The sequence below is a fragment of the Podarcis bocagei genome (genome assembly GCF_964188305.1).
Source record: "Podarcis bocagei genome assembly, contig: HAP1_SCAFFOLD_73, whole genome shotgun sequence".
NCBI classification, from domain to species: Eukaryota; Metazoa; Chordata; class Lepidosauria; order Squamata; family Lacertidae; genus Podarcis; species Podarcis bocagei.
Window position 1 is genome coordinate 308,772 of NW_027670327.1, and position 22,072 is coordinate 330,843.

Genomic DNA, 22,072 nt, shown 5'->3' on the forward strand with positions numbered 1-22,072 from the left:
GGAGCAGCTCTGACAGTAAGCTCCGTCTCTTGATTGTGGGCATCTACGGCCTCACGGAGAGGAGAGAAAGCGGGTGCCTACTAGCGAGCTCACGAACGGCAGACAACATGACGGCTGAACAGCAGATAGCGGAACTCAGAGAAGCAGTGTCACGACTGAATGCCGAGGCTCTTGCATCCAGGAAGAGAGAGGAGGACGCAGCTGCCGCCTACAGGGATCTCCAAGTCAGGTTGGAAGTGCTTACGAAGCAAGGGCAACTGACACCCAAACCGGAGGGAATTGGGTTGGGGAGACGAACAGGCGGTCTGGTCTCTCACTTCGATGGGAACCTGCAACAGTACCCCAACTTTAGAGCAGATGTAATGTGTGCACTGCAACTGCTGAACAAGGACTTTAGAGACGAGCAAGAGAAAGTGGGATTCATCATGTCCCATTTGCATGGAGATGCTAAAGCATGGCTGCGCAATTTGTGGAGGGATAAGGATCCGGCGCTCCAAAATGCGGATGCCTTTATTAAAGCGATGGATGGGTGCTTTTTATCAAGCATTGACGTGGATCTTGCTCGGCAGCAGATACATGGACTGAAGCAAGGGAGGGCCAGCGTAAGGCAGTAGCATGCCCGCTTTTTCGCTTTGGTCAGTGCCCTGGAATGGGACAGAGATTCGGCTCCTGTAAGAGACCTGTTTTGGGAGGGATTGCACGGCTCGGTTAAAGATGAAATTGCGAGGGGGGAGAGACCCCGGACCACGCAGGAGATCGTTCAGAGGGCGCTGGCGGTGGGGGTGCGGCTGGAAGAACGTCCGTGGAGCAGGGACGAAGGGCGTGGAGGGCGCGAACCAGCCAGAGGCTCCTCCTTCCTTCCCAGAGAAGCAGCGCGTGCGCAATCCACGCCTCCGCCAGGAGGAGGGGCGGAACCTATGGAGGTTGGAAGTGCAAGGGCTCAGTCAGCAGCCAGAGCCCTAGCACCGGCAACAGTGAAAGCGAAGCCTCCTAGAGGGAACAGGAAGTGTTACATCTGCGATGATCCACAGCATATGGCGAAAGAGTGTCCCCGGAGGCTCCACAAGCACACTGCAGCCTCAGCAATGGTAACTGCAGCAACGCAGCAAGGAGAAGACGGTGGAATTAGTCGCCAGAGACTTCTGGTGGCCCGGAATGAGAGGGGAAGTCGCGGACTACGTAGCGAGGTGTGACACCTGCCAGAGGGCCAAACCAGTGCACAGACCGCCGGCCGGACTGTTGGAACCGCTGCAAACTCCGGTCGAACCATGGGAGAGAGTGGCCCTGGACTTTGTCACGGATCTGCCCTGCTCGAGGGGCAAGACGGCCGTGCTGGTGGTGGTGGACTTGTTCTCCAAGATGGCTCATTTCATTCCGTGTGCTAAGGTGGCCACGGCGGAACAAACCGCCAAACTGTTCATAGACCACGTGTTCAAGGTTCACGGTCTGCCGCGGTCTATTCTGTCCGACCGAGGGCGACAGTTCATCTCGAATTTCTGGCAGAAGCTGATGGGCTTCCTGAACGTCAAGATCAACCTGGCGTCGGCTAGACACCCGCAGACCAACGGGCAAGCGGAGCGGGTCAATGCCATCATGCAGCAGTACCTGAGATGTTATGCGAATCAACAGCCTGCGACGTGGGTGGATTACCTGCCTCTCGCCGAGTTCGCCTACAACAACATGAAGCACGTGTCCACGGGGGTCACGCCGTTCTTCGCCAACAACGGGAGGCACCCCAGAACCTTCCCGGGACTGGAAAGAATGGGGGAGGGGGAGCCGCAGACAGCAGATGTGTTCGCGTCGGAGTTGCAGGAGGTCCACGATCAGCTGCGGCGGCACCTGGAGCTGGCCAAACACACATACAAGGTACAAGCGGACAAACACAGAAGGGTTGGCGAAGAGATCCATGTGGGAGACTGGGTCTGGTTAGCAGCCCACGCAGTGCCGGCCAGGTCGTTGGCGAAGAAGAAACTAGGGCATAAGCAACTGGCGCCCTACTAAGTCGAAGAGCAGGTCAACCCGGTGGCTTTCAGGCTGGCGCTTCCGGAGGGTTCCAGGATGCATCCGGTGTTCCACAGATCGGTGCTCACTCCCTACAAGGCACCTCACAGGTTTCAGGAACCAGGAACGACACCGAGTCCGCTCAGAGAGAGAACCGGGCAAGCGGGAGTGGCACAGGAGGAGCGCATCAACGAAGTCACGGAGATTTTGGACTCCAGATGGGGGGAAGAGGGGGTAGAATACCTTCTCGCCAAGGAGGGCACCCCGGCCAGTGCCAACAGCTGGGTGCCGGGCTACGCTTTAGACGAACCTCTGCTCAAAGAAGAGTTTCATGCCCTCTTCCCATGCCAGCAGACTTTTTCGACGACTGGCTTTTCACGCCCACGCTTTCAGCCAGCACGTTCCGGGGGTTCGACTCGGACGAGGAACCGATACGAGACGCCCGTTCCCCGGAGGGGTCACCCTCGGGATCTGCTTCAGAACCCTCGTATTGGTGGGATGATCGACCAGAGGAGCAGTTCCGCAGAAAGTGGCTGGAGGGTCCAGGACGAGCAACGTCTCCGGAAGGAAGCGAGGGAGAGACGGACATGGACGTTTTCGGGGACGACCCGGGTTTCGAGCACGGCGGCACAGAGATGGAAGCGGAGGTGACCGTCGTCGACGAGAGCAGGGAGGAAGAACCGGAAGACTTCAGATGGAGGCCCGCCACGGGAAGCGAACTGTATCCGACATTCGTCCCACAGCAGCACCCAGCTCCCGCACCGGAAGGAGGGGAGGGGGGAAGAGGGGGCTTCGAGGGGGGGATGGATGTCAGGGGTTCAGGAGCAGAGGCAAGGGCAAGGGAGGAAACAGAGAGCGAGGGGGAGGAGGCAGAAGAAAAGATGAGTGATGACGACGACCCAAGATCTCCGAGTCTTTCCAGTGAATCAGAAGATTCACAGAAAGGAGCACCAGTGGCCAGGGCAAGGGGGGAGCCTAGGGGGACACCCCAGGAAGATCGAGCCAGAGGGGACTCAGAGGGGAGCAGTTGGAAATCGGGACCAGCGTCACCGCCAGAGAGCAGGGAAGAGGAAGGGCGCCAGGGATCAAGCGCTGGCAGCTCACAACAGGAGGGAGGGCACGAGTCAGGAGTGGCCACACCTCCATCGGGGAGCGAAGAAACGGTCAGACGGAAAGTGGAAGGTTGGGCGCGCGCGCCAAGTTCAAATGCACAGGAAAGTGACGCAGTAGGCAGCCCGGAGAGGGAGCCAGGTCCTAAAGCCCGGCGCAAGGAGACAGGAGGGTCCGGGGGGTCGGCGTCAGAGGAATCCCGGAGGGAAGAGACCCCGGGGGGCAGAGGGACCCAGAGGAGAACAGTCAGGCGGAAAAGGTGGAGCAGGGCTAGGATATTAAGTTGGTGCACAAGGGGCGGAGACTCAGACAGAGCTTCGCCGATCTAACCATGAGACGTAGAGTTGCACGCAGCAGCTTGAGAATGGAAACTGTAACTCAATAAAGACTTTTACTCAATGATCGCTGGCTAGCGTGATCCTCTGTGAGCTAGGATCGGGGAGCAGCTCTGACATATATATTCTAATTTTAATAATTACAATTACAATAAGAAAAGTAATCAAAATTACAATAAGAAAAATTGCAATCATTATTATAATTATAATCACGATAGCAATTTTTCTTTTTAAACACAGACACAGGTAGAAGCCCAGAATGGTAGAGCTAGAAGGGACCCTGGTGGTCATCCAGTCCAATCCCCTGCAATGCATAGACACACAGGCACATACTTTCTGCCCCCAGGGAGCAGAGGCCCCACCCTGCCTTGGGGGGTGCCGTCACTTTGCATTTGTAGGACCGGGTCTGGATTGCGGAGCTGCCCGTTGGTGGACTAACAGGCTCGCCCCCTTCTCCCAAGAAGCCTGCCCAGAAAAGAGAAGTCTGCCTCAGAGATAGTAGTCTGCCCAGAGACAGCCTGTTGGTTGGTTAACAGTAAAGGTAAGGTAAAGTATAATAAGCCTAAAGAAAGCAAAACAGGTTGTTTTGGGTTCCGTCTACATAGAAAGAAGAATCTTGGATTTTGCTTATTAAAAAGTCGTGTTCTTTGGTGTTAATGCACATTTACCCAAAAATCGCAAAGTGAATGTAATGCGACCAAAATAAAGAAACACCATATTTCCTCTTCCATATGCTTCTTCCAGAAGACGAATAAGCTTCGAGAGGGCTTATTTGAATTTGCATGGTGTTTTTTGGGTTTGCACTAGAATCACACAACCAAAGCAAAAAGAATGCACATTCAACCCAAAATCGCAGTGAAATGTTTGTTATCAGCCAAAATCAAACATAGGTTGTTTAACTTAATCTCAATCGAAAGAGGACGAATAAGCTTGGATTGCATTTCGGTATTCATTTACCCACAAACTGCAAATCGAAGTGTCATAAGCATAAACAAAGCAAAACAGGTTGTTTTGGATACCATCTACATAGAAAGAAGAATCTTGGATTGCGCTTATTTCAAAGTCGTGTTCTTTGGTTCTAATGTACATTGACCCACAAATCGCCAAGTGAGTGTAATGAGCCTAAAATGACAAAACACCATATTTCCGCTTCTTTCTCCGCATATGGAAGACGCATAAGCTTCGACGCATAAGCTTCGAGGCTTATTTCAATTCACAGGGTGTTTTTTGGGTTTGCACTAGAATCACACAACCAAAGCAAAAAGAATACACATTCAACCAAAAATCGCAGAGTGAAATTGTCAGGGATTTAGGAGCAGAGGCAAGGCCAAGGGAGGAAACAGAGAGCGAAGGGGAGGAGGCAGAAGAAAAGATGAGTGATGACGACGACCCGAGATCTCCTAGTCTTTCCAGTGAATCAGAGGATTCACAGAAAGGAGCACCAGTGGCCAGGGCAAGGGGGGAGTCTAGGGGGGCACCCCAGGAAGATAGAGCCAGAGGGGACTCAGGGGAGAGCAGTTGGAAATCGGGACCAGCGTCACCGCCAGGGAGCAGGGAAGAAGAAGGGAGCCAGGGGGCAAGCGCTGGCAGCTCACCACAGGAGGGAGGGCATGAGTCAGGAGTGGCCACACCTCCATCGGGGAGCGAAGAAACGGTTAAGAGGAAAGTGGAAGGTTGGGCGCGCGCGCCAAGTTCAAATGCAGAGGAAGGCGGCGCAGTAAGCAGCCCGGAAAGGGAACCAGGTCCTAAAGCCCGGCGCAAGGAGGCAGGAGGGTCCGGGTCAGCGTCAGAAGAATCCCGGAAGGAAGAAACCCCGGGGGGTAGAGGGACCCAGAGGAGGACAGTCAGGCGGAAAAGGTGGAGCAGGGCTAGGATATTAAGTTGGTGCACAAGGGGCGGAGACTCAGACGGAGCTTCGCCGATCTAGCTACTAGACGTAGAGTTGCGCCCAGCAGCGTGAGAATGGAAACTGCAATTCAATAAAGACTTTTACTTAATGATCGCTGGCTAGCGTGATCCTCTGTGAGCTAGGATCTTCAAGCAGCTCTGACAGTAAGCTCCGTCTCACTCAATTGTGGGCATCTACAACCTCGAGGAGGGGAGAGAAGCAGGTGCCCACTAGCGAGCTCACGAACGGCAGACGACATGACGGCTGAGCAGCAGATAGAGGAACTCAGAAAAGCAGTGGCACAACTGAATGCCGAGGCTCTCGCATCCAGGAAGAGAGAAGAGGAGGCAGCTGCCGCCTGCAGGGATCTCCAGGTCAGGTTAGATGTGCTGACAAAGCAGACACCCCGGCAGGAGGGAATTGGGTTGGCGAGACGCACAGGCGGGCTGGTCTCTCACTTCGATGGGAACCTGCAACAGTATCCCAACTTTAGAGCAGACATACTGTGCGCACTGCAACTGCTGCATAAAGACTTTAGAGATGAGCAAGAGAGAGTGGGATTCATCATGTCTCATTTGCATGGGGATGCTAAAGCATGGCTACGCAATTTATGGAGAGATAAGGATCCGGCGCTCCAGAATGCAGATGCCTTTATTAAAGCGATGGATGGGTGTTTTTTATCAAGCATTGACGTGGATCTTGCCCGGAAGGAGGTGCATGGGCTAAGACAAGGGAGGGCCAGCGTCAGGCAGTACCATGCCCGCTTTTTCGCCTTGGTCAGTGCCCTGGAATGGGACAGAGATTCGGCCCCTGTAAGAGACCTCTTTTGGGAGGGGTTGCACAGCTCGATTAAAGATGAGATCGCGAGGGGGGAGAGACCCCGAACAACCCAGGAGGTCGTTCAGAGGGCACTGGCAGTGGGGGTGAGGCTGGAAGAACGCCCGTGGAGCAGGGACGAAGGGCGTGGAGGGCGCGAACCAGCCAGGGGCCCCTCCTTCCTTCCCAGAGAAGCAGCGCGGGCGCAAACCACGCCTCCGCCAGGAGGAGGAGCCGAACCTATGGAGGTTGGAGGTGCAAGGGCTCAGTCAGCAACCAGAGCCCTAGCACCGGCAGCAGTGAAAGCGAAGCCTCCTAGAGGGAACAGGAAGTGTTACGTCTGTGAGGAGCCAGGGCATATGGCGAAAGAGTGTCCCCAGAGGCTCCACAAGCTCACTGCAGCCTCGGCAATGGTGACTGCAGCAACGCAGCAAGGAGGAACACAGCAGGGAAACGAAGCAGTCTGGCTGGAGGAAGAGGCCCTGGGGCCCAGCCAGACGTGTTAGTGCCGCAGTCCCCAGAGATTTTACAGCCCGTGAACCCCCTCCCGCCCAAACTAGTGGTGAGGCTCACCGCATCTCTCCAGCTGCCCAATGGAATCACCATGGACGTGCCCATCACAGTGGACTCGGGCAGCAACGCGGACTTTATAGGGCAGGACTTTGTCGACAAGCACGCTATACAGTTGCTGCCGGCCACACTGCCCCTGCAGGTTGTCACGGTGGATGGCAGGGAGTTGCTAGGGGGGCAAGTGGTGAAGCAGACGCCGCCAATGGCGATGCGACTTGGGAATCACAAAGAAATCATCAGCTTCAATGTCACTCAACTATCGGATACGCCCATTGTATTGGGAATGAGTTGGCTGGACAAGCACAGCCCAACGCTGGCTTGGTACCAGAGGCAGCTGGTCTTCGGCTCTTCGTTTTGTGCTGAACACTGCATCATGCACCGGCAGGAAGGAGAGGAAGAGGAGCACAGCTGCTGCTAGGCACGCTGCAAGCGATTCCCCACAAGTACGCAGAATTTTTGGAAGTTTTCTGCGAGAAGGAGGCGGACAGGCTACCCCCTCACAGACCATATGACTGCAAAATTGACCTGCTGCCGGGGGCGGCGCTGCCTAAAGGGAAACTGTATTCCATGTCGGAGGACGAGCTGCAGGAACTCAAAGAGTTCATCGATCATAATTTGGAGCGCGGTTTCATCCGAGAGTCCAAGGCAGCGGGGGGCAGTCCTGTATTCTTTGTTAAAAAGCGAGACACGCCCCAAAAAAGACTGGTCGTGGACTATCGCATTTTAAACAGTGTGACCAAGCCGTCGGACTTCCCCATGCCCCGAATCGACGACCTCCTGGCGAAGGTGCGGAAGGGAAAAGTGTTCACCAAATTAGACCTGCGAGGGGCGTACAACCTCATTCGCATGCGGGAGGGGGATGAGTGGAAGACGGCCATGTTCACGCCACTGGGTACCTACGAATACAGAGTTATGCCTTTTGGACTGCAAAATGGCTCCCACGTTTTTCAAGCTTTCATGCATCACGTGTTGGCGGGACTTCTCTACAAGACGTGCGTCTGTTTCTTAGATGACATCCTGATCTTTTCGGAATCGCAGCAGGAGCATGACAGGCACGTCAAGGAAGTGCTGACCAGACTAAAGCAACATAGGCTCTACGCCAAGCTGGAGAAGTGCCAATTCGACGTGACGGAGGTGGATTTTCTGGGCTACAAGTTGTCTGACAAGGGGCTCGCCATGGACAGCGCCAAGGTTCGAGCGGTATTGGACTGGAAGAGCCCACGCAACCGGAAAGAGGTCCAAAGGTTTGTCGGCTTTGCGAACTTCTATCACAAGTTTATCAAGGGCTTCGCTATGCAGACAGCGGCCATCACAGACACGCTTAGCTCCACGAAAAAGAAGTTCGTTTGGACGGAGGAGGCGGAGCAGTCCTTTCAGGCACTCAAGCGTCTCTTCGCGTCGGAAGAGCAGCTGCTTCACGTCAACCCCAGCAGGCCGATGAGGGTGGAGACAGACGCCTCGGACAGAGCCGTGGGGGCGGTCCTGCTGCAAAAGGACCAGCAGGGGGTGTGGCGACCGGGAGCGTTTTACTCCAGGAAGCTCAGCAAGTCCGAGCAGAACTACACCATCTGGGACAGGGAGTTGCTGGCCATTCATGCAGCGTTCAAAGCGTGGCGGCACTTCCTGATCGGCGCCAAGCACACGGTGCAGGTTTGCACGGACCACAAGAATCTGGAGCACTGGCGCACGGCACAGTTCCTAAACCAGAGGCAGATACGCTGGGCTGAGTTTTTTGCGAACTTCGACTTCCGCATAGAGTATGTCCCGGGGGACACTAACATCATGGCGGACGCCCTCTCCCGTAAGCCACAGTATCTGGAGGACGCAACGCCAGCGGCAGCCATGCACATCTTCGCACCAACAGTATGGTCGTGCGCCGCGGCCACCGTGGACCTGGAGGCGGTGCGACGAGCGTTGCAGGATGACTCCTTCGCGCAAGCAAAGATGGCAGAGGTGCAAAGGGGCAAGGCTGTGGCCGACGGTTTCCAGCTACGAGATGGATTGCTCATCCGTAAAGGGGCCATCTACGTGCCGGGAGACGACCTTCGCGCCAAGGTGCTGCAGCAGCTGCACGACGCGCCCACGGCCGGGCACTTTGGCAAGGAGAAGACGGTGGAATTAGTAGCCAGGGATTTCTGGTGGCCTGGAATGAGAGGGGAGGTCGCAGACTACGTGGCAAGGTGTGACACCTGCCAGAGGGCCAAACCAGTGCACAGACCGCCGGCCGGACTGTTGGAACCGCTGCAAACTCCGGTCGAACCTTGGGAAAGGGTGGCTCTGGACTTTGTCACAGATCTGCCCAGCTCGAGGGGCAAGACGGCAGTGCTGGTGGTGGTGGACCTGTTTTCCAAGATGGCCCATTTCATTCCGTGTGCTAAGGTGGCCACGGCGGAGCAAACCGCCAAACTGTTCATAGACCACGTGTTCAAGGTTCACGGTCTGCCACGGTCTATTCTGTCCGACCGCGGGCGGCAGTTCATCTCGAATTTCTGGCAGAAGCTGATGGGCTTCCTGAACGTCAAGATCAACCTGGCGTCGGCGAGACACCCGCAGACCAACGGGCAAGCGGAGCGGGTCAATGCCATCATGCAGCAGTACCTGAGATGCTATGCGAATCAACAGCCTGCGACGTGGGTGGATTACCTGCCGCTTGCCGAGTTCGCCTACAACAACACGAAGCACGTTTCCACGGGGGTCACGCCGTTCTTCGCCAACAACGGGAGGCACCCCAGAACCTTCCCGGGACTGGAAAGAATGGGGGAGGGGGAGCCGCAGACGGCAGATGCGTTCGCGTCGGAGCTGCAGGAAGTCCACGATCAGCTGAGGCGCCACCTGGAGCTGGCCAAACACGCATACAAGGTACAAGCGGACAGACACAGAAGGGTTGGCGAAGAGCTCCACGTGGGAGACTGGGTCTGGTTAGCAGCCCACGCAGTGCCGGCCAGGTCGTTGGCCAAGAAGAAACTAGGGCATAAACAACTGGGGCCCTTCCAAGTCGAAGAGCAGGTCAACCCGGTAGCTTTCAGACTGGCACTTCCGGAGGGTTCCAGAATGCATCCGGTGTTCCACAGATCGGTGCTCACTCCCTACAAGGCACCGCACAGGTTCCAGGAACCCGGAACGGCGCCGAGTCCGGTCAGAGACAGAACAGGGCACGCGGGAGTGGCACAGAAGGAGCGCATCAACGAAGTCACGGAGATTTTGGACTCCAGATGGGGGGAAGAGGGGGTACAATACTTTCTCGCCAAGGAGGGCACCCCGGCCAGTGCGAACAGCTGGGTGCCGGGCTACGCCTTGGACGAACCTCTACTCAAAGACGAGTTTCATGCCCTCTTCCCACATAGACCTATGCCAGCAGACTTTTTCGACGACTGGCTTTTCACGCCCACGCTTTCGGCCAGCACTTTCCGGGGGTTCGACTCGGAAGAGGACCCGACACAAGACGTCCGTTCCCCGGAGGGGTCACCCTCGGGATCTGCATCAGAACCCTCGTATTGGTGGGACGATAGACCAGAGGAGCAGTTCCGCAGAAGGTGGCTGGAAGGCCCAGGACGAGCAACGCCGCCAGGAGGAAGTGAGGGAGAAACGGACATGGACGTTTTCGGGGACGACCCTGGTTTCGAGCACGGCGGCACAGAGATGGAAGCGGAGGTGACCGTCGTCGACGAGAGCAGGGAGGGAGACCCGCGAGACTTCAGATGGAGGCCCGCCACGGGAAGCGAACGATATCCGACGTTCGTCCCTTTGCAACAGCAGCACCCAGCTCCAGCACCGGAAGGAGGGGAGGGGGGAATGGGGGGCTTCGAGGGGGGGATGGATGTCAGGGATTTAGGAGCAGAGGCAAGGCCAAGGGAGGAAACAGAGAGCGAAGGGGAGGAGGCAGAAGAAAAGATGAGTGATGACGACGACCCGAGATCTCCTAGTCTTTCCAGTGAATCAGAGGATTCACAGAAAGGAGCACCAGTGGCCAGGGCAAGGGGGGAGTCTAGGGGGGCACCCCAGGAAGATAGAGCCAGAGGGGACTCAGGGGAGAGCAGTTGGAAATCGGGACCAGCGTCACCGCCAGGGAGCAGGGAAGAAGAAGGGAGCCAGGGGGCAAGCGCTGGCAGCTCACCACAGGAGGGAGGGCATGAGTCAGGAGTGGCCACACCTCCATCGGGGAGCGAAGAAACGGTTAAGAGGAAAGTGGAAGGTTGGGCGCGCGCGCCAAGTTCAAATGCAGAGGAAGGCGGCGCAGTAAGCAGCCCGGAAAGGGAACCAGGTCCTAAAGCCCGGCGCAAGGAGGCAGGAGGGTCCGGGTCAGCGTCAGAAGAATCCAGGAAGGAAGAAACCCCGGGGGGTAGAGGGACCCAGAGGAGGACAGTCAGGCGGAAAAGGTGGAGCAGGGCTAGGATATTAAGTTGGTGCACAAGGGGCGGAGACTCAGACGGAGCTTCGCCGATCTAGCTACTAGACGTAGAGTTGCGCGCAGCAGCGTGAGAATGGAAACTGCAATTCAATAAAGACTTTTACTTAATGATCGCTGGCTAGCGTGATCCTCTGTGAGCTAGGATCTTCAAGCAGCTCTGACAGAAATGTTTTTTATCAGCCAAAATCAACCATAGGTGTTTAAGTTCATCTCAATAGAAAGAACGAATAAGCGTGGATTGCTCTTTCGGTGTTCATTCACCCACAAGCTGCAAAGCAAAGTGTAATAAGCCTAAAGAAAGCAAAACAGGTATTCGGTTCCATCTACATAGAAATAAGAATCTTGGATTTCGCTTATTTCAAAGTCGTGTTCTTTGGTATTAATGCACTTTTACCCAGAAATCGCAAAGTGTATGTAATGAGACCAAAATAACAAAACGCCATATTTCCGCATCCATATGCGTAGAAAGAAGAGGAATAAGTTTCGATTGGGCTTATTTCAATTCATAGAATCATAGTTGGAATTTACATGGTGTTTTTTGGGTGAGCACCAGAATCACCACCAAACAAAGCAATAAGGTGTTTTGCGTTCCATCAACGTAGAAAGAAGATGAAAACGCTCTGATTGGGTTTATTTCAAATAGCTGTTTTTGGGGTTAGAATGCACATTCAACCAAAAATCACAGAGCGAAATGTTATCAGCCCAAATCAAGCATAGGTGTTTTAGTTAATAGAAAGAGGACAAATAAGCTTGGATTGCTCTTTCGGTGTTCATTCTCCCACCAACGGGCAGCTCAGCAATCCAGACCCGGTCCTACAAATGCAAAGTGACGGCACCCCGCAAGGCGGGGTGGGGGCTCTGCTCCCTGGGGGCAGAAAGAATCCATTAGTATGTGCCAGTGTGTGCATTGCAGGGGATTGGACTGGATGACCACCAGGGTCCCTTCTAGCTCTACCATTCTGGGCTTCTACCTGTGTCTGTGTGTTTAGAAAGAAAAATTGCTATCGTGATTGTCAGAGCTGCTTCCAGATCCTAGCTCACAGAGGATCACGCTAGCCAGCGATCATTAAGTAAAAGTCTTTATTGAGTTACAGTTTCCATTCTCAAGCTGCTGCGTGCAACTCCCCGATGGAGGTGTGGCCACTCCTGACTTGTGCCCTCCCCCCTGTTGTGAGCTGCCAGCGCTTGATCCCTGGCGCCCTTCCTCTTCCCTGCTCTCTGGCGGTGACGCTGGTCCCGATTTCCAACTGCTCTCCTCTGAGTCCCCTCTGGCTCTATCTTCCTGGGGTGTCCCCCTAGGCTCCCCCCTTGCCCTGACCACTGGTGCTCCTTTCTGTGAATCTTCTGATTCACTGGAAAGACTCGGAGATCTCGGGTCGTCGTCATCACTCATCTTTTCTTCTGCCTCCTCCCCCTCGCTCTCTGTTTCCTCCCTTGCCCTTGCCTCTGCTCCTGAACCCCTGACATCCATCCCCCCCTCGAAGCCCCCTCTTCCCCCCTCCCCTCCTTCCGGTGCGGGAGCTGGGTGCTGCTGAGTCAGGGGGACGAATGTCGGATACAGTTCGCTTCCCGTGGCGGGCCTCCATCCGAAGTCTTCCGGTTCTTCCTCCCTGCTCTCGTCGACGACGGTCACCTCCGCTTCCATCTCTGTGCCGCCGTGCTCGAAACCTGGGTCGTCCCCGAAAACGTCCATGTCCGTCTCTCCCTCGCTTCCTTATGGCGGCGTTGCTCGTCCTGGACCCTCCAGCCACTTTCTGCGCCACTGCTCCTCTGGTCTATCGTCCCACCAATACGAGGGTTCTGAGGCAGATCCCGAGGGTGACCCCTCCGGGGAACGGGCGTCTCGTATCGGTTCCTCCTCCGAGTCGAACCCCCGGAACGTGCTGGCCGAAAGCGTGGGCGTGAAAAGCCAGTCGTCGAAAAAGTCTGCTGGCATTGGCCTATGTGGGAAGAGGGCATGAAACTCGTCTTTGAGCAGAGGTTCGTCTAAAGCGTAGCCCGGCACCCAGCTGTTGGCACTGGCCGGGGTGCCCTCCTTGGCGAGAAGGTATTCTACCCCCTCTTCCCCCCATCTGGAGTCCAAAATCTCCGTGACTTCGTTGATGCGCTCCTCCTGTGCCACTCCCGCTTGCCCGGTTCTCTCTCTGAGCGGACTCGGAGCCGTTCCTGGCTCCTGAAACCTGTGAGGTGCCTTGTAGGGAGTGAGCACTGATCTGTGGAACACCGGATGCATCCTGGAACCCTCCGGAAGCGCCAGCCTGAAAGCCACCGGGTTGACCTGCTCTTCGACTTGGTAGGGCCCCAGTTGCTTATGCCCTAGTTTCTTCTTCGCCAATGACCTGGCCGGCACTGCGTGGGCTGCTAACCAGACCCAGTCTCCCACATGGATCTCTTCGCCAACCCTTCTGTGTTTGTCCGCTTGTACCTTGTATGCGTGTTTGGCCAGCTCCAGGTGCCGCCGCAGCTGATCGTGGACCTCCTGCAACTCCGACGCGAACGCATCTGCTGTCTGCGGCTCCCCCTCCCCCATTCTTTCCAGTCCCGGGAAGGTTCTGGGGTGCCTCCCGTTGTTGGCGAAGAACGGCGTGACCCCCGTGGACACGTGCTTCGTGTTGTTGTAGGCGAACTCGGCGAGAGGCAGGTAATCCACCCACGTCGCAGGCTGTTGATTCGCATAACATCTCAGGTACTGCTGCATGATGGCATTGACCCGCTCCGCTTGCCCGTTGGTCTGCGGGTGTCTAGCCGACGCCAGGTTGATCTTGACGTTCAGGAAGCCCATCAGCTTCTGCCAGAAGTTCGAGATGAACTGTCGCCCTCGGTCGGACAGAATAGACCGCGGCAGACCGTGAACCTTGAACACGTGGTCTATGAACAGTTTGGCGGTTTGTTCCGCCGTGGCCACCTTAGCACACGGAATGAAATGTGCCATCTTGGAGAACAAGTCCACCACCACCAGCACGGCCGTCTTGCCCCTCGAGCAGGGCAGATCCGTGACAAAGTCCAGGGCCACTCTCTCCCATGGTTCGACCGGAGTTTGCAGCGGTTCCAACAGTCCGGCCGGCGGTCTGTGCACTGGTTTGGCCCTCTGGCAGGTGTCACACCTCGCTACGTAGTCCGCGACTTCCCCTCTCATTCCGGGCCACCAGAAATCTCTGGCGACTAATTCCACCGTCTTCTCCTTGCCAAAGTGCCCGGCAGTGGGCGCATCGTGCAGCTGCTGCACCTTGGCGCGAAGATCGTCCCCGGGCACGTAGATGGCCCCTTTACGGAGGAGTAATCCATCGCTAACTTGGAACTCGCCGGTCGCCGCCTTGCCCCTTTGCGCCTCTGCCATCTTGGCTCGCGCGAAGGTGTCGTCCTGCAGCACTCTCCTCACCGCATCCAGGTCAACTGTCGCCGAAGCGCACGCCCACACCGTCGGTGCGAAGATGTGCATGGCAGCCGCTGGCGTCGCCTCCTCCAGGTACTGTGGTTTACGGGATAGGGCATCCGCCATGACGTTGGTGTCCCCCGGGACATACTCTATTCGGAAGTCGAAGTTCGCAAAGAATTCGGCCCAACATATCTGCCTCTGGTTCAGGAACTGCGCCGTGCGCCAGTGCTCCAGATTCTTGTGGTCCGTGCAGACCTGCACCGTGTGCTTGGCGCCGATCAGGAAGTGCCTCCACGCTTTGAACGCTGCATGAATGGCCAGCAACTCCCTGTCCCAGATGGTGTAGTTCTGTTCGGACTTGCTGAGCTTCCTGGAGTAAAACGCTCCCGGCCTCCAAACCCCCTGCGGGTCTTTCTGCAGCAGGACTGCTCCCACGGCTCTGTCCGAAGCGTCTGTCTCCACCCTCATCGGCCTGCTGGGGTTGACATGAAGCAGCTGCTCTTCCGACGCGAAGAGACGCTTGAGTGCCTGAAAGGACTGCTCCGCCTGCTCTGTCCAGATGAACTTCTTTTTCTTGGAGCTGAGCGTGTCCGTGATGGCCGCTGTCTGCATAGCAAAGCCTTTGATAAACTTGCGATAGAAGTTCGCGAAGCCGACAAACCGTTGGACCTCCTTCCGGTTGCGTGGGCTTTTCCAATCCAACACTGCTCGAACCTTGGCGCTGTCCATGGTGAGCCCCTTGTCAGACAACTTGTAGCCCAGGAAATCCACCTCTGTCACGTCGAATTGGCACTTCTCCAGCTTGGCGTAAAGCCTATGCTGCTGTAGTCTGCTCAGCACTTCCTTGACGTGTCTGTCATGCTCCTGCTGCGATTCCGAAAAGATCAGGATGTCATCCAAGAAACAGACGCACGTCTTGTAGAGGAGCCCCGCCAACACGTGATGCATGAACGCTTGAAAAACGTGGGAGCCATTTTGCAATCCAAAAGGCATAACTCTATATTCGTAGGTGCCCAGGGGCGTGAACATGGCTGTCTTCCACTCATCTCCTTCCCGCATGCGAATGAGGTTGTACGCTCCTCGCAGGTCCAACTTGGTGAACACGCTGCCCTTCCGTACCTTTGCGAGGAGGTCGTCGATTCGGGGCATGGGGAAGTCCGATGGCTTGGTCACACTGTTTAAGACGCGATAGTCCACTACAAGCCTCTTTTGGGGCATGTCCCGCTTCTTAACAAAGAATACAGGACTGCCCCCCGCTGCCTTGGACTCTCGGATGAAACCGCGCTCCAAATTGTGATCTACGAACTCTTTGAGTTCCTGCAGTTCGTCCTCAGACATGGAATACAGCTTCCCTTTGGGCAGCGCCGCCCCCGGCAGCAGGTCAATTTTGCAGTCATATGGTCTGTGGGGGGGGTAGCCTGTCTGCCTCCTTCTCGCAGAAAACCTCCAAAAATTCTGCGTACTTGTGGGGAACCGCTTGCAGCGTGCCTAGCTGCAGCTGTGACTCCTCTTCCTCTCCTTCCTGCCGTGGCACGTTGCAGTGTTCAGCACAAAAGGAAGAGCCGAAGGTCAGCTGTCTCTGGTACCAAGCCAGCGTTGGGCTGTGCTTGTCCAGCCAACTCATGCCCAATACAATGGGCGTGTCCGATAGTTGAGTGACGTTGAAGCTGATGATTTCCCTGTGATTCCCAAGTCGCATCACCATTGGTGGCGTCTGCTTCACCACCTGCCCCCCTAGCAGCTCCCTGCCATCCACCGTGACAACCTGCAGGGGCAGCGTGGCAGGCAGCAACTGTATAGCATGCCGGTCGACAAAGTCCTGCCCTATAAAGTCCGCATTGCTTCCTGAGTCAATGGTGATTGGCACGTCCATGGTGATTCCATTTGGCAGCTGGAGCGATGCGGTGAGCCTCACTACTGGTTTGGGCGGGAGGGGGTCCATGGGCTGTAGACGACTGCTGGTGCTGCTGCTTGCGTGAGTGTTGGGAGGACCGCTCCCTTTCTGCCAACTCCATCCGGCCTAGGGGGCGGGGCCTGCACTACCATCACAGTTTAGAGGACAGAGCAGCTACCGGCAGCAATGGACAAAATAGTTTTAAATGTTTTAATTGCTTTTAATTTGCAGCACCTTAAATGGGGGTTGTTGTTTTTTATAATATTATATTATTCCATTATCTGCTGCAAATGTTAAAGATGTTTTTATATATTTTAAGGTGTTTTAAAGGTGCTTTTATTGTTTACTTGTTGTACCACCGTGAATGGTGGTTTTTATTTATGTATTTTTGTTTGTTCCATTTTGCTTTGTTTTTGGGGTTGGACACTGAGTGGGGCGGGGATTGGTTTTGTTTGGGCATAATTGTTTTGGTTGTTTTGTTTTCTATTTGTAAATGGAGGTTAGTATGAGGCTTGGGATTGCGACCGTGGAGGGGCGAGGGAGGTATGGCGGTGGGGGCAGATGTTATAGGCGAAGGGGGTCGAGATATGGATACGCTCGTACCCCTTCCAATCTGCGCCCCATCCCGAGAGACGAGGGTAGGGTGAGCAAGGATTACTCACCTCCTTCACTGGTGTTGTGCAATGCCAGGTCTATAGGCAACAAAACCGCTACCCTGCGAGATTTCTTTATCTCGCAGGGAGTTGACCTGGCTTGTGTGACGGAGACCTGGGTGCGCGAAGGGGTAACTGTTACCTTACGAGAGATGGCGCCCCCGGGTTTCTCCGTCCTCCACCAGTCACGGACTGTGGGCCGGGGGGGAGGGGTGGCAGTATTAATCCGGGAAAATTGTTCTTTCAGGGCTCTACCATCGCCATCGATCCCCGGCATTGAATGTGTTGGCCTAGTGTGGGGCTCCGAGGAGAGCTTGGCTGTCTGGCTGGTGTACCGGCCACCTAGCGCACCAGCAGCCACCCTGTCAGGCCTGCTAGAGGCGGTGGCCGGCTGGGCCTTGGAGTTCCCTAACCTATTGGTATTGGGAGACTTCAACTTCCACGCTGATGCCACTCCCTCCTCACAGGCTCTGGACCTGGTGTCTTCCATGGCGACACTAGGGCTCTCCCAGTTTGTTTCGGGCCCCACACATCAAGCAGGCCACACGCTGGATTTGATCTTTGGCGCCGGTATAGATGTGATCATGTCTCCTTCGATGAAGGTGCCATGGTCTGATCACTACGCTCTGAAAGCCAGGATTGACTTTCCACCCCCACCCTGCTTAGGTGGCGAGCCGATTTGGGCTCGCCCGCGGAGGCTGATGGACCCGGATAGATTCCGTCAAGCCTTGCGGGACCTTGCTCCCCCTGGCGACTCATTGACTGAGCTTGTTGAGGGCTGGAATACCCAGCTCCTGGCAGCCATCGATGAGATCGCACCTAAGCGCCCTCTGCGACCCCGCAGAAACCGGGCTCCCTGGTTTACCGAGGAGCTTCGGAAAATGAAGCGGGACCTCAGACGGCTAGAGCGAGTATGGCGGGGTGCCCGTGACGGAGCCTCAAGAACATCTTATAGGGTTTTTATGAAAACCTATGAGATGGCAGTGAAGGCTGCTAAGAAGTCTTACTTCTCGGCCTCCATTGCATCCGCTAGCTCTCGCCCGGCGCAATTATTTAGTATAATTCGGTCTTTAACGTCCCTTGAAGGACAGCCAAATTTAAATAACAATCTGACACACAGCTGTGAGGCATTTGCGAGCTTTTTTGCGGAGAAGGTCCTGTTGCTCCGCCATGACCTCCCTGCCAATTTGGATACAATAAAGGAACTGGAGGCCCCTCGACTGTCCTCGGGTCCAGTATTGGACCACTTTGACCGGATATCTCCAGCCGATGTGGACAGATTCCTCCAAGCTGGAAAGCCCACCACCTGTCCTCTTGACCCGTGCCCGTCATGGCTGATTAGAGCGTGTCCAGACGAGGTGCGGGGCCCCCTGGGGGATATCATCAATTTGTCCCTTGGCACCGGGATATTCCCAGGGGAACTGAAGGAGGCGGTGGTGCGTCCGCTCTTAAAGAAAACATCATTAGATCCCTCAGATCTATCCAATTACCGCCCGGTCTCGAATCTTCCATTCCTGGGTAAGGTGATTGAGAGAGCGGTTGCTGAACAGCTTGGTAGGTTTCTGGATGAAACATCTGCTCTGGACCCATTCCAGTCCGGCTTCCGCGCTGGTCATGGGACCGAGACGGCTCTGGTCGCCCTAACAGATGATCTCCGCAGGCAGCTGGATCGAGGCGGGTCAGGGCTGCTGATTCTTCTAGATCTGTCAGCAGCCTTTGACATGGTCGATCACGAACTCCTGGACCACCGCCTTGCCGACGTGGGGATCCAGGGCACAGTCCTTCAATGGCTGCGCTCGTTTCTCTCTGGTCGGGGACAGAGGGTGGCGCTTGGGGGGGAATTGTCATCACGCCACTCCTTGGTGTGTGGAGTGCCTCAGGGTGCAATTCTCTCCCCGATGCTTTTTAACATCTTTATGCGCCCCCTCGCCCAGCTTGTCCGGAGTTTTGGGCTGGGTTGCCATCAGTATGCTGATGACACCCAACTCTATCTGTTGATGGATGGCCATCCTGACTCGGCCCCAGACACACTGACCAGATGTCTGGAAGCTGTGGCTGGATGGTTACGTGGGAGCCGGTTGAAGTTAAATCCTTCGAAGACAGAGGTCCTCTGGCTGGGGCGGGACGATATGGGATCGAGGGGGCAACTCCCATCTCTTGCGGGGGTGCAATTAGTGCCAGCACCAGCCGTTAAGAGTTTGGGTGTAATCTTCGATACCTCCCTTTCTATGGAGTCGCAGATTACAGCTATAACAAAGGCGGCATTTTTTCATCTCCGCCAAGCTAAGCAGTTGGCCCCTTATCTCTCTCGTCCTGACCTAGCCACGGTGATCCATGCGACGGTCACCTCCAGACTGGATTATTGTAACTCGCTCTACGTGGGGCTGCCCTTGAGACTGACCCAGAAACTCCAGCGGGTGCAGAATGCCGCGGCGAGACTCCTTATGGGGTCTTCGCTGCGAGACCACATTCATCCGGTATTATACCAGCTGCACTGGCTCCCGGTGGAGTACAGGATCAGGTTTAAGGTGCTGGTTTTAACCTTTAAAGCCCTATACGGCCTAGGACCCTCGTACCTACGGGACCGCCTCTCCTGGTATGCCCCACAGAGAAACCTACGGTCTGCAAATAATAACATCCTCAAGGTCCCAGGCCTCAGAGAGGTTAGGCTGGCCTCAACTAGAGCCAGGGCCTTCTCGGCTGCAGCTCCAACCTGGTGGAATGCTCTGTCAAAAGAGACTAGGGCCCTGCGGGACCTGACATCTTTCCACAGGGCCTGCAAGACAGAGTTGTTCCGCCAGGCCTTTGGTCAGGGCGCAGCCTGACTCCCTCCTCTGGCAACCTGCACATAATTCTGCTTAATTGGTTGCCATCAATTTGATTTAATTAATTTTTATAATGAAATATTTTTAGATTGTGTGATTATTATTTGATTGTTGTTAGCCGCCCTGAGCCCGGCTGTGGCTGGGGAGGGCGGGATATAAATAAAATTTATTATTATTATTATTATTATTAGAATCTCCGGGGACTTCTTCACTGACACGTCTGGCTGGGCCCCAGTGCCTCTTCCTCCAGCCAGACTCCGTCGTTTCCCTGCTGCGTTGCTGCAGTTACCATTGCTGAGGCTGCAGTGTGCTGGTGGAGCCTCCGGGGACACTCTTTCGCCATATGCTGCGGATCATCGCAGATGTAACACTTCCTGTTCCCTCTAGGAGGCTTCGCTTTCACTGCTGCCGGTGCTAGGGCTCTGGCTGCTGACTGAGCCCTTGCACTTCCAACCTCCATAGGTTCCGTCCCTCCTCCAGACGGAGGCGTGGATTGCGCACGCGCTGCTTCTCTGGGAAGGAAGGAGGAGCCCCTGGCCGGTTCGCGCCCTCCACGCCCTTTGTCCCTGCCCCACGGATGTTCTTCCCGCCGCACCCCCACCGCCAGCGCCCTCTGAACGATCTCCTGCGTGGTCCGGGGTCTCTCCCCCCTCGCAATTTCATCTTTAACCGAGCCGTGCAATCCCTCCCAAAACAGGTCTCTCACCGGAGGCGAATCTCTGTCCCATTCCAGGGCACTGACCAAAGCGAAAAAGCGGGCATGGTACTGCCTTACGCTGGCCCTCCCTTGCTTCAGTCCATGTATCTGCTGCCGAGCAAGATCCACGTCAATGCTTGATAAAAAGCACCCATCCATCGCTTTAATAAAGGCATCCGCATTTTGGAGCGCCGGATCCTTATCCCTCCACAAATTGCGCAGCCATGCTTTAGCATCTCCATGCAAATGAGACATGATGAATCCCACTTTCTCCTGTTCATCTCTAAAGTCTTTGTTCAGCAGTTGCAGTGCACACATTACATCTGCTCTAAAGTTGGGGTACTGTTGCAGGTTCCCATCGAAGTGAGAGACCAGACCGCCTGTTCGTCTCCCCAACCCAATTCCCTCCTGTTTGGGTGTCAGTTGCCCTTGCTTCGTAAGCATGTCCAACCTGAGCTGGAGATCCCTGTAGGCGGCAGCTGCCTCCTCCTCTCTCTTCCTGGATGCGAGAGCCTCGGCATTCAGTTGTGACACTGCTTCTCTGAGTTCCGCTATCTGCTGCTCAGCCGTCATGTTGTCTGCCGTTCGTGAGCTCGCTAGTAGGCACCCGCTTTCTCTCCTCTCCTTGAGGCCGTAGATGCCCACAATTTAGAGACGGAGCTTACTGTCAGAGCTGCTTCCAGATCCTAGCTCACAGAGGATCACGCTAGCCAGCGATCATTAAGTAAAAGTCTTTAATGAGTTACAGTTTCCATTCTCAAGCTGCTGCGTGCAACTCTACGTCTAGTGGTTAGATCGGCGAAGCTCCGTCTGAGTCTCCGCCCCTTGTGCACCAACTTAATATCCTAGCCCTGCTCCACCTTTTCCGCCTGACTGTTCTCCTCTGGGTCCCTCTGCCCCCCGGGGTCTCTTCCTTCCGGGATTCTTCTGACGCCGACCCCCCGGAACCTCCTGTCTCCTTGCGCCGGGCTTTAGGACCTGGCTCCCTTTCATGGCTGCCTACTGCGTCACTTTCCTGTGCATTTGAACTTGGCGCGCGCGCCCAACCTTCCACTTTCTGTCTGACCGTTTCTTCGCTCCCCGATGGAGGTGTGGCCACTCCTGACTCGTGCCCTCCCCCCTGTTGCGAGCTGCCAGCGCTTGATCCCTGGCGCCCTTCCTCTTCCCTGCTCTCTGGCGGTGACGCTGGTCCCGATTTCCAACTGCTCTCCTCTGAGTCCCCTCTGGCTCTATCTTCCTGGGGTGTCCCCCTAGGCTCCCCCCTTGCCCTGACCACTGGTGCTCCTTTCTGTGAATCTTCTGATTCACTGGAAAGACTCGGAGATCTCGGGTCGTCGTCATCACTCATCTTTTCTTCTGCCTCCTCCCCCTCGCTCTCTGTTTCCTCCCTTGCCCTTGCCTCTGCTCCTGAACCCCTGACAGTGATTATAATTATAATAATGATTGCAATTTTTCTTATTGTAATTTTGATTACTTTTCTTATTGTAATTGTAATTATT

General features: G+C 55.5%; 1 long non-coding RNA gene across 1 annotated transcript in view; it reads right to left on the minus strand.

Moving 5' to 3' along the window:
• Positions 1 to 21,394, minus strand: part of LOC308579501 — a 93,326-nt gene extending 71,932 nt beyond the window's left edge. Inside the window, exon 1 of the long non-coding RNA XR_014004509.1 lies at positions 21,350 to 21,394. This is a non-coding gene — a long non-coding RNA (uncharacterized lncRNA). The remainder of the gene's footprint in view (positions 1 to 21,349) is intronic.
• Positions 21,395 to 22,072: the final 678 nt, after the last annotated feature.